General features: G+C 54.2%; 1 protein-coding gene across 2 annotated transcripts in view; it reads left to right on the top strand.

Annotated features, from left to right (window-relative positions):
* Window positions 1-2,583: 2,583 nt before the first annotated feature.
* Window positions 2,584-15,787, top strand: part of PIK3R2 (phosphoinositide-3-kinase regulatory subunit 2) — a 36,888-nt gene continuing 23,684 nt past the window's right edge. Inside the window, exon 1 of one of the 2 annotated variants that reach the window (XM_038384033.2) lies at window positions 2,584-2,734. The gene's annotated coding sequence lies outside the window, so the exon portion shown is untranslated. The remainder of the gene's footprint in view (window positions 2,735-15,787) is intronic. The other variant, XM_038384034.2, reaches the window with a different exon arrangement.

Here is a 15,787-nt window from a genome sequence, read left to right as displayed (position 1 = left end):
CAGGTGCGGGAATCTCTTTCACATCCTCAGCCATGAAGACAGATGCAAAAAGTTCAGGTAAAAGGAAGAGCCTTCTGTCCACCTGGGAATATTGAGAAGGCTTTTCCTGCCTTTTAGTTTGCTGATCTGAAAGAAGACAGGATCTTTAACTCTGCCCTTTAAAGTGACTAGTTTAGGTGAGCCTTGTGGAGCATGCTTGAGGCCCAAAGTTGAGCCAGTAAAAACTGTATTCAGCCAGTCCCCAATGCAGTGTGAGGGGTCCTATGTACTGTGGGAAGTTTGCATGTGTCTAGCTGTGCGTGTCTGTGCAGCGCTGCCATTGCTGGTGATTTTTTTTTTTTTTTAAACCAGTGAAGGGATTTGCTTGGGGCTGGAGCAAGGCCCCCGACGCACTGAGATATTCCAGGCTCCTAGTGTGCTTAAGACCCCTCATTGGCTGTCTTGTCCAACTTGCCTGCTTTCTAGGACAGAATGACCTCTTAGAGCTGCCACAGGCAGCGCTCTCTCCTCAGCGACTCCAAGCCCCTCTCGCAGGAGGGGGGCCAAAAGCCCAGCAGCTCAGGAGCTCCTTCCCTTCCCCTCCTGCAAACAAGGGACACAGGATGCATCCTCTCTTTCTCCCACACACATCTAGGAAGGAATAGGGGGGACACCACTGCAGCCCTGTGGGGGAGGGGAGTGAGCCGCAGGAGGAGGGGGGGCTGACTGGAGTGGGGATGTGTGGGGCTGAATTAGTGGCTGGGCAGGAGATGGGGAGAGAGCACCTGCAGCAGGGACCAAACCCCCTTACTCAGTAAGTTTAGGATAGAGGCAGCGCAGACGTGGTAGACCAAACACACACTATTGTAAAAAACTCACCATGACAATTTGGGTCCCACACGTGCGGGTTCGGTGCTGGTGATGCTGTGTCCCCCCACTCCCTCCGGGGGACAGAAGGAGCTGTCAGCATCGAGCTGCCCCGGACCTGTTGGTTCTCTGGATGCATGGGTGTGATGCAGGATGGAGAGCAGCCATGGCGCCCCTCAATGACAACAACGTCACAGAGAGGCAGGGTGGGCACTGGGGGAGGTCTCAGAGGGGGATGGTGGGTGCTGGGGGGGTCACTGAGGGGTGCAGCTGGGGGGGCTCTGAGGGGGCATGGAGGATGCTGGGGGGGTGGGGGGTTCTGAGAGGTGACAGGTGCTGGGGAGTGGTGGTGGTATCACTGAGGGGAGTAGCTGGGGGGTTGTGATGCACGATGGGTGCTGGGGGGGTCACGGGGAGCGGCTGGGGGGCTCTGAGGAGCAGGGTGGGGGATCACTGAGGGGAGGTGCGGATGCTGAGGGGGGTCACTGAGGGGAGCGGTCTGGGGAGCGGTGGGGGGGTCACAGGGGAGCGGCCGGGAGGGAGGGTTCTGAGGGTAGGGGGGGTCACATGGGAGCGGGGATTCTGAAGTACGGGGCAGGGCAGCGGGCACGGGGGGGTCACGGGAATGGCGGAGGGGCTCTGAGGGGTGGCCGGCGGCGGGCACTGGGGGGGTCACAGGGCAGTGGCGGGGGAGGGGGCTCTGAGGCACGGGGTGGGGTGGCTGGCAGCAAGCGCTGCGGGGGTCACAGGGGAGCAGTGGGGGAGCTCTGAGGCGTGGGGTGGCGGGTGCTGGGGGGCCACAGGGAAGCCTGGGGGGGGCTCTGAGGCGCTGGGGGGGCCACAGGCGAGCGTCGGGGGGGGCTCTGAGGCGCAGGGCGGGGCGGCGGGCGCTGGGGGGGGCCAAAGGGGAGCGGCGGGGCGGCTCTGAGGCGCGGGGCGGGGCCACAGGGGAGCGGCGGGGGGGCTCTGAGGCGCGGGGCGGGGCCAAAGAGGAGCGGCGGGGGGGCTCTGAGGGGCGGGGGGGCTCTGAGGCGCGGGGCGGGGCCAAAGAGGAGCGGCGGGGGGGCTCTGAGGGGCGGGGACACGGGGAGCGGCGGGGGGCTCTGAGGCGCGGGGCGGGGCCACAGGGGAGCGGGGGGGGCTCTGAGGGGCGGGGCCACGGGGAGCGGCGGGGGGCTCTGAGGGGCGAGGCGGGGGGCGCTGGGGGGGCCACAGGGGAGCGGCGGGGGGCTCTGAGGGGCGAGGCGGGGGGCGCTGGGGGGGCCACAGGGGAGCGGCGGGGGGGCTCTGAGGCGCGGGGCGCGGCCACAGGGGAGCGGGGGGGCGCTGTCCCTGGCGCTGCTGAGGGACTCGTTGCCCTGGGGCGCTGTGCTGGGGGCCCCTGGCCCGGCGGGGGGACCCACCCTGCCCGTTCTCTCGAATAACCCTCCTACGAAGAGGGGGGAGCGCGGCGGCCCCGCGCAGACGGACACGCCGATCTGGGCGCGGCGCTGAGGAGGGGTTTCAGCCCCGGAAGCTTTTGCCCAGATCAGCGGGTTCGTCTCTCGGGGCCGCCGGCCTCTTTTCGGGGTTCAGGCGACCCCGGCTACCGTCACCCGCCGATGCTTTAAAAAAATGGATGTGACGTAACGGCGGGGGGGACTCGGGTGTTTCCGTCCCTGCTCGGGACTCGCCTGGGCTCCGGGAAGGGGGCGGGGTTTTCGCTTCGGGCGTCTCCGCCTTCGCTCGTGGGTTTTCGGGAGCGGGCTCGGGTCGTTCCGCGGGATCTCGGCTGTTTCCGCCGGGCGGGGTGCGGGGAAGCGAGTTCGCCGAGCTCGCTGCTGCCTGGCGGAGGCTGGAGGGACGTGGGTCTGCGGCGGGGCGGATGGGGCTGGCGCCGGCGGAGTTGGTGGGTCTCGGGGCCGGTTTGTGTGACTGTCGGAGCGCGGCTGGGCAGACAGCACGTCCCCCAGCCGCGGGGGGGGGCTATGTGCACTGGGGAGGTGGGGGAAGGTGAGCCGGGGGGGGCGCTATGTGCACTGGGGAGGTGGGGGAAGGTGAGCCGGGGGGGGGCGCTATGTGCACTGGGGAGGTGGGGGAAGGTGAGCCGGGGGGGCCGCTATGTGCACTGGGGAGGTGGGGGAAGGTGAGCCGAGGGGGCCGCTATGTGCACTGGGGAGGTGGGGGAAGGTGAGCCGGGGGGGCGCTATGTGCACTGGGGAGGTGGGGGAAGGTGAGCCGGGGGGGCGCTATGTGCACTGGGGAGGTGGGGGAAGGTGAGCCGGGGGGGCGCTATGTGCCCTGGGGAGGTGGGGGGAAGGTGAGCTCGAGGTGACAGCTGTGTCAGGGCTGGACAGTTGGGGGAGAGGCTGTGTCAGTGTATCCCCCACCCTAGAGCGAGCGGGGTACGGCTGGGTGCATTGCACCGCTACACTTCAGGGAGATAGTGCATGCATTATGCTATCCCGTCTCATGGAGTGGGTGAAGTGGGAGGATGGTATAAAGTGACTGCTGTCCGCATTGGGCTCCCGATGCAAGGGGGTGCTGTATGCGTTGCAGCCATCCCAGAGGAGAACAAGAGCCCCCAGCACTCAGAGGAAGATGTGCCTTGGGTGATAATGCTCTTCTCTCCGGGGACCATTCTCGGTGTGCCTGAGGAGGGGGCTGCAGGACCTTCCCCGGTGCTGTCCGTTGGCTGCGGGTACAGGGTAGGCTGGAGTGGTTACAGGGGGATTTTGAATGTAAAACCCCAAACTCATGTTGACTCCATCTGCCTGGCTTTTTACTTCCTCAGAAACCATGGAGTGGGTCTTGGCTGAGCCTGGCAATCAGGAACCTGGCCCTGAGAGGCAGTGTATGTGGAGGGTGTTTCTGAAGCCTTGTTCCAGGCTCTGGCTGGGGACAGGCAGGCTCTTAGCATAAAGTGGATTTGAAATGGCTGTAAAATGAATTTGGAGAACTGCCCAGGAGAGGTGTGTGTCTTGGTGGTGTGAGTGGTGCCAAAGGCCCTGTCTGGGATCTGGACCCCACTGGGCTGTGCCCTGCACAGATTTGAAAAGAGAGAAACCCTGCCGGGGCTTAGGGTCCAATGCACTGAACAGAGCATGGGGATCCAACAGACAAGCAAATGAGTGCGGTGGAGACTTGGCATGGTCCATTGTGGCTCTAGAGAGAAAGTTGGTGGAGCAGGCAGTGACATTTGCCTGTAGAGGCCTAGTTTGAGGGGGAGGATGTTGGGATCCTAGCTGAACTAAATGGCCTCTCCATGCAGACTACATGGAGATTGCTGCTTGCAGCTCTGTCTGACTTTTGTTGCCATTTTAGAGGCTGGCTTTAACTCTTTGTGTCTTTGCGTGATAGTGCAGCTGCCTGTAAATGGGGATTGTGGGCATCCTCTTTGCATATGGCAGAATCCTGGAGCCTGATGATAGGAATTCACTCGTTCAGGAGGGTCTCCAGGCAGAAAGCCTCTTTCTTTGGCTTGTCAGCTGTAGCCTGGCCTCCTGTGTATTAACGACTGCCTGGCTTGGTTTCTCAGTCACGTCTGTTTGGAAAGTTTAACATTTTTTTAAAAACGGGAATAATGACCAGGCTGGGAGACGGGCGCCTCTCTCCCCATCTGTTTGTGTTAGCAGCTGGGCCATTTTGCGTGTGCTACCCAGAAGTACTGGGAGCGACTTGAAATGATTTTGTAAAATGAAAGCTGAACCCAGGAAGTTGGTGGAAGGAATTATTGCTTTGATACGGATGGCTACTGATGAACACTTCTTAAACTCATTGCAGCTGGAAGATTGATCCAAAGGGATGAGAAATGTAGCGATTTCTCTTACTCTAAACCCAAGCAGTCCTCTTCGCCATGTAACATTCCAAAGTCCCAATCTATGCATCATATATATCTGCCTTCTAAAAGACAGGGGCAGACCTGCAGCAATTCTGACCTGTTTACAGGTTTCAGAGTAGCAGCCGTGTTAGTCTGTATTCGCAAAAAGAAAAGGAGTACTTGTGGCACCTTAGAGACTAGCAAATTTATTTGCGCATAAGCTTTCGTGAGCTACAGCTCGCTTCATCGGATGCATTCAATGGAAAATACAGTGTGGAGATTTATATACATAGAGAACATGAAACAGTGGGTGTTACTGTTTACAGTATATTTTGCAGTTTCGTTTATCAGATTGCAGGGACGCTCTCATTTCTTTGGGAGGAACTTTCTTCTGTGTCCAGTGACTCCCAAGGCTGATGTTTAACACTGAGGTGGGGAATAAAATCTTGTGGAGTTACGTGGGATTTGGCTAGTTGAGACCCTTCTATCACTGCCCCAAAATGAGCTCCCAAAAAGTGAGAAGGTGTGAGGACCCTGAAATGATACGGCTGCTTGCTTACCTTTAATGCTGACGCTGTCTCCTTTGGATGCGAAGCAGCCTTTCTAGTGACAGGAATGGAACAGCGGCCTCCTTTGCTCCCCCGTTAATATATACAGCATTATTTTTTATTTTTAGAGCAGTTCTCAGAACCACTAGGGATTTCTCTCTGTGACTCTTGCTGCAAGAGCAGAGAACGAAGACAGCTGAGTAAATACAGCCTAAATAATTTTTCTGCTCTTCCTCCCCCCACCCCTAAGTTTAACATGGGAGGATAAAGTAGTGTGTTAGCCCATGCTGCAGTCACTAATATCTCCAGGATCTGGGAAAGGTCAGGTGATAGTTTGGTTTCTTCTGCGATTATCTATTTGTACTCTGACCTGTTGGACTTGCTCTCAGATCCTGTTGCGGAACTCAAAGTAGCCGTTACTGTGGCCCCAGCTCTCATTTCTTAAGATACTTGCATATTGGGTACTTCTAAGGGTAATTACTCCAAACCCCTTATTTTGAACTCAGAACAACATTCATCAACTTTGCTCTTAGAATGGGAAAAAATCCTGCCTCCCTCAGCCAACTCTTGTTGGACCAAAAACTCTGGGTTGGGAGAGAAGCCACAAATCAAATGGAATCCAATGAAGAATGGACCTGGCTGCATCAGTGCCTCCGTTGAGGAATTGATGCACGTTTCCAGTGGAAAATATTTATCATATTGGAGGCTCCCTTAGTTCCTGAGAGAGGATCTGGAGCGGCTGCTGCCTGAAGCTGATGTGATTTGAGTAATGGGAGATAAGCTGAGAAAGGAAAAGTGAACTTTGAGTTAGACTCTAGCTCCCTCAGCTCAGTAACTTGTGCATAATTCCAAATATTTCAGGGAATAAATAACATTATTCCCAACAAATGCCTCAGCTGAAAGAGTGGCTACAACCTTTTGAAAGATTTGCTTATTGGCTTTGGATTGTAAGTGATGAGTGACATATCCAAAATACAGTTAGCCTTTTACTTCTGAAATTAGGTATTCCAGGAAACCAAACATGCAAAGAAGATGCTTCTAAAATGGGGGTGATTTACTCTGGCTACTCAAAGATCCAAATTAAGGGATAACTGAGCAATGGGACAGTTCTAGCAGGGGCACTTTTTTATTCCTTTCCAAACATTTCAGATACCCCTTCACGCCCACGACTTCAGTAACAAATCAACTGCAGAACGCTGCATGAACGCAGCATTAACACTGACAGGTTTCAGAGTAGCAGCTGTGTTAGTGTGTATTTGAAAAAAGAAAAGGAGTACTTGTTGCACCTTAGAGAGCATGCTCAAATAAATTTGTTAGTCTCTAAGGTGCCACAAGTACTCCTTTTCTTCTAGCATTAACACTGCAGAAGTTCAAGCAGGAAGCAGCCTCCCCTTAGCATACAAGCAGAGTAACAGTCATGGACAGGACGCTCATGGTCCTTTGTGTCCATGCTCTTGGCAGGAAGAGGCAGCCAGGTTCAGGAAACTCGGTCTACGAGTATATCGTCATTGCAAATGAAAGGTGTGTTCCTAACTCGGGTTAGCAGCTTGAGTTCATTCAAGCAGCTAATCTGAGTTAAAAACCGAGTTGCTTGGTCTACACTGCTAGTTTAACCCGAGCGAAGTACACACCACTCTTTGCAGCGAAGATACTCATAGTCTCTGGTGAGAGATTATGTGAAAGCAGCCAGCGGGCCGGGACTGCAGCCCACAACAAAGGCATCCAGAGGAAGAGGTGCTTGTGGTGTTTGGCAAGGAATACTCACTGCAAAGGCCAGTAATCCTGAACTTGGGTATTTCATGTCACGGGGGATCAAAGAGGCCCCCAGCATGCCTGGGAGGATCATGACTGTCACTTGCCAAGAAACTGGAGAGCCTCAAACAACTTTCACCTTTCAGTTCCCACTTCTTTTCTGTGTGAGAGCCAATAATTGAGTGTATTCCAGCTTGCGCCTGACACTGCAGATACTCCCCAGGTAAACGCTTCTCACTTCCACTCAGGTCAATCCCTCCCTCACGCTGTGCCCATCCCAGAGTTCTCGCCTTGTCTGCTGTCATGCCACGTCTTGCTCAAACTCTCCTATAAAGGGGCTCTTTCCAGGGAGGCCTCCCTGGAACCTCACTTTCATGCTGTGATCTCATCCAGCCTCAAGCTAAGCAGGGTTGTGCCTGGTTAGAACTTGGATAGGAGACCTTGGATGGGAGGCTGCCAAGGGAAACCCAGAAATGAGTCTGTGAGTGGTGCTCTTGTGAGTCAGTACTGAACCAGCGCCTGGGGATGGGAGCGCTGTACTGTTTGGCATGTTATCATTAAGACCGTCATTGTTTGTCTGTGTTGCAATAACACCTGTAGGCCCCCATCAGGGCTCTGGTTCTAGGTGCTGTACGGACGCAACGAAAAGATGCTCCTTGTCCCGAGAACGATGGGAGCTAGTCTGCTTAGGTGCCTTATGGGATTTTGGTGCCTAAAGACCTTTGAAAACGTGGCCCCACGACCGTCAAGTGTTTAGAATGAATAGAGCTCCTCTCCCACTTAGTTTTCAGTCCTAGATTGGAATAAAGGGGGGAACAAGCTCTCCTGCTGCTTCAACTCCCCATTGATTTCCCAGCTTTGAAGGAACTAGTCCAACTGAAGACAATGCTCTCAGGGCATTTGCTAGCTAACCTGACTCCCAAAGGAAGTGAGGTGCAAAAGCTTTTCCACACAACAAACTGGAAGCGCTCCCAAAGGGAAGCTGTAAATACCAGAGCTCATGCTATTGTAGTGACCGAAAATAATACAGATGCGTAGTGCAGCACATGACATTATTCTGGGTCCGGTTCTGTTCAATAGCTTCATCAATGATTTAGATAATGACAGAGAGAGTGCACTTATAAAGTTTGCGGATGATACCAAGCTGGGAGGGGTTGCAAGTGCTTTAGAGGATAGGATTAAAATTCAAAATGATCTGGAGAAATGGTCTGAAATAGGATGAAATTCAATAGGGACAAATGCAAAGTACTCCACTGAGGAAGGAACAATCAATTGCACACGTACAAAATGGGAAACGACTGCCTAGGAAGGAGTACTGGGGTAGAGCAATCTAGGGATCATAGTGGATCACAAGCTACTTATGAGTCAACAGTGTAACACTGTTGCAAAAAAAGCAAACATCATTCTGGGATGTATTAGCAGGAGAGTTGTAAGCAAGACATGAGTAATAATTCTTCTGCTCTACTCAACGCTAGTAAGGGCTCAACTGGAGTATTGTGTCCAGTTCTGGGCGCCACATTTCAGGAAAGATGTGGACAAACTGGAGGAAGTCCAGAGAAGAGCAACAAAAATTATTAAAGATCTAGAAAACATGACCTATGAGGGAAGATTGAAAAAATTGGGTTTGTTTAGTCTGGAGAAGAGAAGATCTTTGAGAAGGGACAGGATAACAGTTTTCAAGTACATAAAAGGTTGTTACAAGGAGGAGGGAGAAAAAATGTTGTTCTTAACCTCTGAGGATAGGACAAGAAGCAATGGGCTTAAATTGCAGCAAGGGAGGTTAAGGTTGGACATTAGTCAGGGTAGTTAAGCACTGGAATAAATTGCCCAGGGAGGTGGTAGAATCTCCATCGTTGCGGGTTTTTAAGAGCAGGTTGGACAAACGCCTGTCATGGATGGTCTAGATAATACTTGGTGCTGCCTTGAGTGCAGGGGACTGGACTCTCAAGGTCCCTTCCAGTTCTATGATTCTAAGATTTAGACACATTTACAATATCTAGCTTGAGCTGACCTCAACAGCTAGATGTTTTCCCGCAATTCTGTAATTAAAAGAGCAGCAGCACCCTTTAACTCCTTAGAGCTGGAGAGAGAACTCATTGATGCAGTCTTGTTTTTTGTTTAAAAGATTTTAGGAGATTATAGGAAGTTTAGGCTTTAACATAGGTTTTCATAGTTTCAAATTTAACAGTAAACAAATTTATTTTTAAAAAGAAAAATGTTTAAATAACTGATTTAAATTTAAAAAATCCAAATGTGTTTGTTTTATCTAGTGTTATAGTCTCCCTCACTGCATGTGGTTTGGGTGGGGACTTTGGGCCCTGGGGCTTTGGAGACTGCTTGCCTGCTCCTGATTGGGGTACATAGGCTGGCTTGGTGAAGAGGGGGCGTGATGGGAAGTTGAGCTTTGGTACCCAGGTCTGGGAGCCCATACTCTTTGTGGTGGCCAGGAGAGCAGAGTTGCTCCATCAGCTGTTGGGGGTTTGGGGCTGGCTATTCTGGAGGTGAGGGGATTGGGGCGTGAGGAGACCCTGGCCTGTGGTCGGGGTTGCAGGGTGGGATAGACCCTCTCCAAGCAGAGGATCCTGGTCTCAGCTCTTCAACAGCTGACGCTGTGGTGTTTCCCCTGGCTTGCTGGGGCCTTTGGTGGCTGGGCTTTTAATCACTGTGGTGTCAGTGCCACCTCTCTGGCGGGACAGGGAGCAGCAGTGGCAGTCTGGGTTGGAGCTCAGTGTGGAGGAGTCAGGCCCCTTTCCTGGCCCGCCCCCTCCAGGATGGGATCACCCCACTAGCTTCCCCAGCAGAAGCGGGGATGCCCATGTCAGCCTCCCTGCTATGGGACAATCACAGCAGTGAGGTGGGGGCTCACTGGCCATGCATGTCTCTTGAAACTCAAACGTCTACCCAGGACACTGCCAGGAATTAAAAAAAACAAACAAACCCAAAACCCATGCAATTTTTGCAGGGCCTCACCTTTGGGACCCTTGTGCTGTGGCACAGAGTGGCTACTTGTGTGCTCCCCAGGAGAAGCCTGGTGGTGATGGAGGCAGTCAGTGCATGTGTTCAGAACAGGCTTCCACCTCCAAGTCAGTGGGGGATTCTAGGGACTATGGGTTTTTGGGGAAAACAATCACTGTCTTTATGCAATGTTAAACACGTCCATGCTGAGGGCATGCCCCTGGGACAGGCATGTGCATGGCCCCTGTCCCTGGCTGACTGCCCTGACACTTCACTCCCAAGCGTTGGAGCTGCTGGTTCCCTCCATTTATCTATTTATGGGATTTGGCACATAAGCTCCATCCCTTAGCACAAATTCTGTCATCTGCTTTCCATTGGGCGCCAAGGTTTTCTGATCTGCGGTTGCCGCTGCGTGCACACAGTTAAGCTGCTTTCCTGGATTTGTGGCGGGATGTAGAACAACTGTTTCCCCTGCAGAGGACAGGCGTGGACACCGGAGATGTAGGCTTGTTTGCTTTGAATAGGCTTTACCTGGCCCCCACTGCACAAACGGCTGGGTTGGCTGAGCCAGGAGAGCAGGCTGGTAAGGGGGTTGCTTTAGCCCATGTCTGAATTCAGTTGAGCTTTACTCTTGTGCATTCGAGCGAATGCGTTATTGTTGGAGGCTCTGTTGAGGGGAGGCAGCATAGAACGTGGTCTCCCTCTGAGTGTGGGGAGGGAGGGTGTTGTGTGGGGGCACTTAGTGCACCACTGTGGAAGAGCAAACACCCAGGCTGAAGGGAAGATGTCAGAGTAAGCCATCTGGTTAATGGCACCCCCACGCCTTACCCTTATGGAGCTGTGGGATCCTCTGTCTGGAGAGACTCCTTGCACCACTGTTGGTGTTTGCCTCCTTGCGTCCCCTTCGAAAACCAAATGGGACACGTTTATCCCTCCCCCATCCTGACTCAAGCATAGAGGTGCTTTGTTGTGCCTAAAGCTTTGTGCTGAGATTCCCGGGGATGTGGTAGGTGCTTTGTTCCCCCTTAGCAAGAGAGGCGCTAACCCCAGTGCGCCTGTTCTCCATTCTGCTCCAGGGTTCTCTGCTGAGACTTGCCCTCCATGGCAGAGGAGAAACTGGCACATTCCTTGGCAGCTTGCGCCCTTCCTGGCATGCAGCAGCTGCATGGTGCTGCTCAGACCCCCTGCTGCTGCTGGGGCACTTGCCACCGCGTTGCTGACTCTTGGCTGTCCCCCCCCCCACCCCACATCAGGCAGAGTTCAGAGGGGCGAGGGACAGAAAGCTGAATTTAATCCTCTCCTTCTTTATATTGTGGAGTATGAAGTAATATTTTCCTGGCTGGAGCTGGCTGAATTCTGGAAGTGAGAGCTCTGTTCCGCTCGGCAGCTGCCGTGCCAGGACAGCGTGAACTCACGGTGCCCTTGCCTGGCTCTGCAGCACTGTGGTTTGAGATGTGCCTTTCCTTCCACCATACCACCGGCTTGCTCACATTCATCGTGTTCTTCTGGCATCGAGATTCTGGGATTCAAAACAGGGCAGAGCTTCTGCAGTTCTCAGTGGCGCTCCAAAGCAGCTCCCATCCTATAGCTTAGGATTTCTTGCAAAGTGGGGCAATTTTAAACAGTTTGCTGTAGCCCACTCAATCAGAGAGGAAGGAGAGTGCCGTGGTTAGGCCCTAGGACATGAGAAACCTGGGTTCCAGCCCCTGCTCTGCCCCAGACTCCCTGTTTGACTAAGCCGCTCTGAGCACGGGGGATAAGGACACTGATAAATACCTTGAAGATTGTGAGGCACTCAGATGCTGCCATAGTGGGAGTCGGGTGGGGCTGGGGCTGGACAGCAGTTTCCCCACCGTCCCAGTGCCGGGGCTCAGAGGAGAATTTCACTCTGGTGTTTTAAAGGTGCACTTGTATCGCAGTAGCCCCACAGGGGCCTCGTTGGGCTAGCTGCTGTTCAGACACATAGTACGGGATGGTCCTGCCCAAAGAGCTCGCCGTCAGTCTGTGCAGATTATGACCTGCTGCTCACCTCACAAAGCTGCATGTGCAGGGGAGCTTTCTGTTCACTCTGTTTCACAGGGGCAGCCAAACTCTGCAGAGGCCTTAAGCAGCAGGCTGGGAGTCTGCACTTGGATATTGTGTGTGCTGTTTAATTGCTCTGGGTGTGTGACAGCCTCCCCAGCCAGAGGGGACTAAGGACTGCAGGCACCTCAACCAGTGGAGGGAAAGGTTCACTGTATCCTCCATTGAAATGCTGCTGTGCAGCTCCGAACCCTGCACCCAGGGGACTCACGAGGGCTCTGCCTCTGCCGGCCACGGCGCCCCAGGGAGCTTCTCTTCCCCTTCTGCCAGGGGTGGAAACACACTGGTGTGTCACAGGGCGGTTGTGCTATTGCACTGGTCTGGGCTCTTGGGCTTAAAATGCAGTCCTGGAAATGGCCTGCTCCGTGGTGTGCCGGTGGCCTGGGTGTTAACCTGGCACCTAGTCAGCAGAGAGATTCCAGAGGAAGTGCGGCCTCCATGCAGTGGGTTGTCCCCTCCCACACCACCTGCATGCACAGTCTCCCAGGTCGCAGGTTTGGAACCAAAGCTCTGGAAGGACTTGACGCCTTGGTTAAAGTCACAAGCCCAGATCCAAACAAACCGGGGAGCCTTGCAGTAAGGCCGGTCTGCATGGCTCCATCACTACCCGCGTCCAGGCTGACGGCAGCAAGGGATCCCTCACCATTTGGCGCTCAGGAGATGCCCATAGAGATGGGGTATAACGTGTGGCCCATGAGGCCAGAGCTGAGGAGGCCTTAGAGCCAGCTGCTGCAGGGGCACGCTGTCTTACCACTACGCCCATGCCAAGGAGCCAGTGTTGGGAATTAAACCCAGGAGGGCAAACCCAGAGCGCCTGTGACAGTCTGTGGTTTGATTGGCTTAGAGGGCCAGCCTCAACCAACCGGAAGGCCCCCTCGTTTGGAAGAGGACGCTCCTTTGTAATGAAACGGTGTGTTGTGAATTGCCCTGTTGCCCCATATCTTGGGGGGGGGCTGTGGATGCCACTCCATGGCTCTGTGTCTCTGGGGTTTACCAGGTTGTCATGTGAGGGGTCACAATGGGAAGAGGAATGGGAGATGCCAGCAGGCATCCCGTGGGTGGAACTAACGATCCCAGAGGAAGGACTTGCGGTTCTGGCATGAACCTGGCCTAGCTGCTCTTAGGATGAGGCTGGCTGTGGTGGAAACCTTGTTTGGGGTCCTGGGACAGATTGCTTGCTGCTGGTTGGTGAGGCCAGCTGTAGATGCAGAGTGTCTTTTGCATGACTTTTGGCCACTGGTGAATCATGAGCCTGTAGTCACAGAATTCAACAGCTAGGGAAGAACCGGCTCCTTCTAGGACCTACCCCTGGGCGATGGTGTGGCTGGGGTTTGCATGGAACATCATGGGCCCCTTTGGGGGCATCAGACTAGGGCAGAGCTTTGGGGGTGTGAAATCCTGGACTGTGCCATGCAGACCAGGAAACGGTTTCGGGGCCAGACGTTAAGGAAGGGAACGTCAGAATCCGAGGGTCCCAGACCCTCAGGTCTGCACCAACTACATTAAGAATTTGCCCAAGTTCCCATGTGGGGGAGAGTTGGAAGTTTCGACAGGGGCAGTCTCCTCCTTCCAGCTGCATTTGGTGGGATGATGTGGGGTTATTGCTGGGGAGGGTGGCAGTTTGTCAGCCTGGTTCAGGTTTTGAATCTAACAGAACTCGCAGATACCCAGCTCCTGGCTGAGAAGAGCCTTCACTTTGCTTAGCGTGAGGAGGATGCAGATTGCTGCAAGACAAGTGAACTCATGGTTACAGACATTCTCCCTCCTCACCTTATTTGCAGTGTCTTTCGTGGCCATCACCTTGCTGTTTCCTACCCACCGTGTCTCCTTCTTGTGGGTCAGAACCCTGTCTCGTTCATAACCTGTTGGCCGCCACAGGTCTGACAATACAGAGTGGGGAGGGCCTTATAGAAGGTAGAAATGGGGTCTCTGAGCTGCATACCCACTTGTTCTTGGGCCTGTGGAAGCTGGTTAACCTCTCTCTAGCTGTCCTTGTCTGTGAGCTGCTATGTTAATTCCCTGTCTGTAAAGCACCTGAGACCTGCACACATGCAGAGGGGTGCTCCAAGGCTTCAAGCCAGTTCCCTCAGGATTAGAACGAAAGCACCGGCAGCTTTCAGTGGGGCTGGCATCGGAGTCCAGAGGGATGTTGTTCAGGGTTTGAGATTTCCTGGGTCCTGGTGAACATAACACAGAGCTGTCTTGTCTGTGTGCCAACATGGAGCCTTTGGGTGTGAGTAACTGAGTAGTTTGTCATTCTTTCTCCCAGGGTTCCCAAAGCCTGTGTCAGGAGAGTGCTTGGATTTGGGCAGAGAGCTGATGCTGTTCTGGGGCTGGAGTGGAGCTCACTGCTTTTGAGAGCAAAGGGGAAATGAGGTGTGGTGCTTGAAAAAAGGTGTCTGTAAACACCCCCCTGCCCCAGTGATACCAGATCTCCAGGGTGCCCTTGCGGCCGCATGACAATAACTTGGATGCTCTGTTGGGCTCGGAGGCCAAGTTGTCTTGGGGAAGCTGGAGGCAGCTGGTGTCTGGACAAGTCCCATGTGAGTGAGCACAGAACTCTGAAGGGGAAATGGTAAGGGCTGGACGTGGGACTGGCACAGTGAGCTCTGACTGGGCCCATCAGTCTGACGAGCTCCTGGGATCAAAATCCTGACCCTGAGCGGGACTCTTGTGGGTTCAGAATGAGCTTCCTGCTCTCACCAGGAACTTAGTAACTGAAGACACTTTGATGTTACCACATCATTCATTTTGTGTCCCTGCATACTAACCCAGCCTATCTGGGGGCCAATGGCCAGCCCCAAATAGACCCCTCTCTCGGTCAGTAGCAGCTCGGCAAAAACACATGGCTTCCTCACAGGGCAAATTTAAAACATCCGTGCATTTCTAATTATGGGAAGGAGCCTCCTCGTGCCTCCATCTCAGCAGCATTTGTTTACTCCTAAAGATAGCCCTGGCTTTTGCTAGCTGGGTTTGTGCTGGGGGCTAATCAGATGCTTGCTGTCGAATGGGCTGGTTCCTGTGACCTTCAGAAGTGCTGCTCCGAATGCTGTCAGCATGATTCCATGGAGACGGGGATGTGCCATCTGAGCACACCTCGCACAGTCTCCACTGCTCCTGTAGCACCTGGAGGTTCAGGCAGGGTCAGTGCTCTGTTGTGCTGGGCACTGTGCGAAGGGAAAAGGGGGTGTGGAGATAGTTCCTGCCCGGAATGCCCTGGGCCAGCACCGTAGCCATTCTGCACTCCCTCCGTGGCTGGCTTTCAAGCTTGTGCGCGTCTTCTTCCTGCAAAGAGAACTTGTCAGATCCAGGGTCGGAGGGCCAGTGAAATCTGGAACCCTGGCAGGAGCTGGACTCCATGCAGATGGTGGGGGGCTGGAGTAGCTAACTAAGAACAACAGCAAAGGGAACAGAAATGAGAAGTGTGTGAACACTGCTGAGGGGAAGGTGCTGTTTGGGGGGGCATGTGAGCTGTGTGGGGCAGTTATTGTCACTGTGTTTGTTGAGTGCCCAGCATGCTGTGCCCTCTGGGCACTACAGTGGCATAAGTGTGATGACGGTCAGCGGGGAGTTTAGACTGGACACTGAGTCCTGCGCCAGAGCTGTACCAGGCCATGCAGTAATGTCCCGTGGGAAGGCAGGGAGCCCTGTCACTTGGGACACAGACTGCTCAAGACGGCCCCTAGGAATGGAGCGAGTCTGCACTACCACGAGGGAGGGATGGGCCCTGCTAGGAGTCCTCCCTCTCCAGGTTAGCTAATTCAAAAGGCAGAAACCTTAGCAGCCATAAGTGGGGGCTAGTCCC

Source organism: Dermochelys coriacea, chromosome 25 (assembly GCF_009764565.3).
Source record: "Dermochelys coriacea isolate rDerCor1 chromosome 25, rDerCor1.pri.v4, whole genome shotgun sequence".
NCBI lineage: Eukaryota > Metazoa > Chordata > Testudines > Dermochelyidae > Dermochelys > Dermochelys coriacea.
This window is presented reverse-complemented; position numbering and strand designations above follow the sequence as displayed.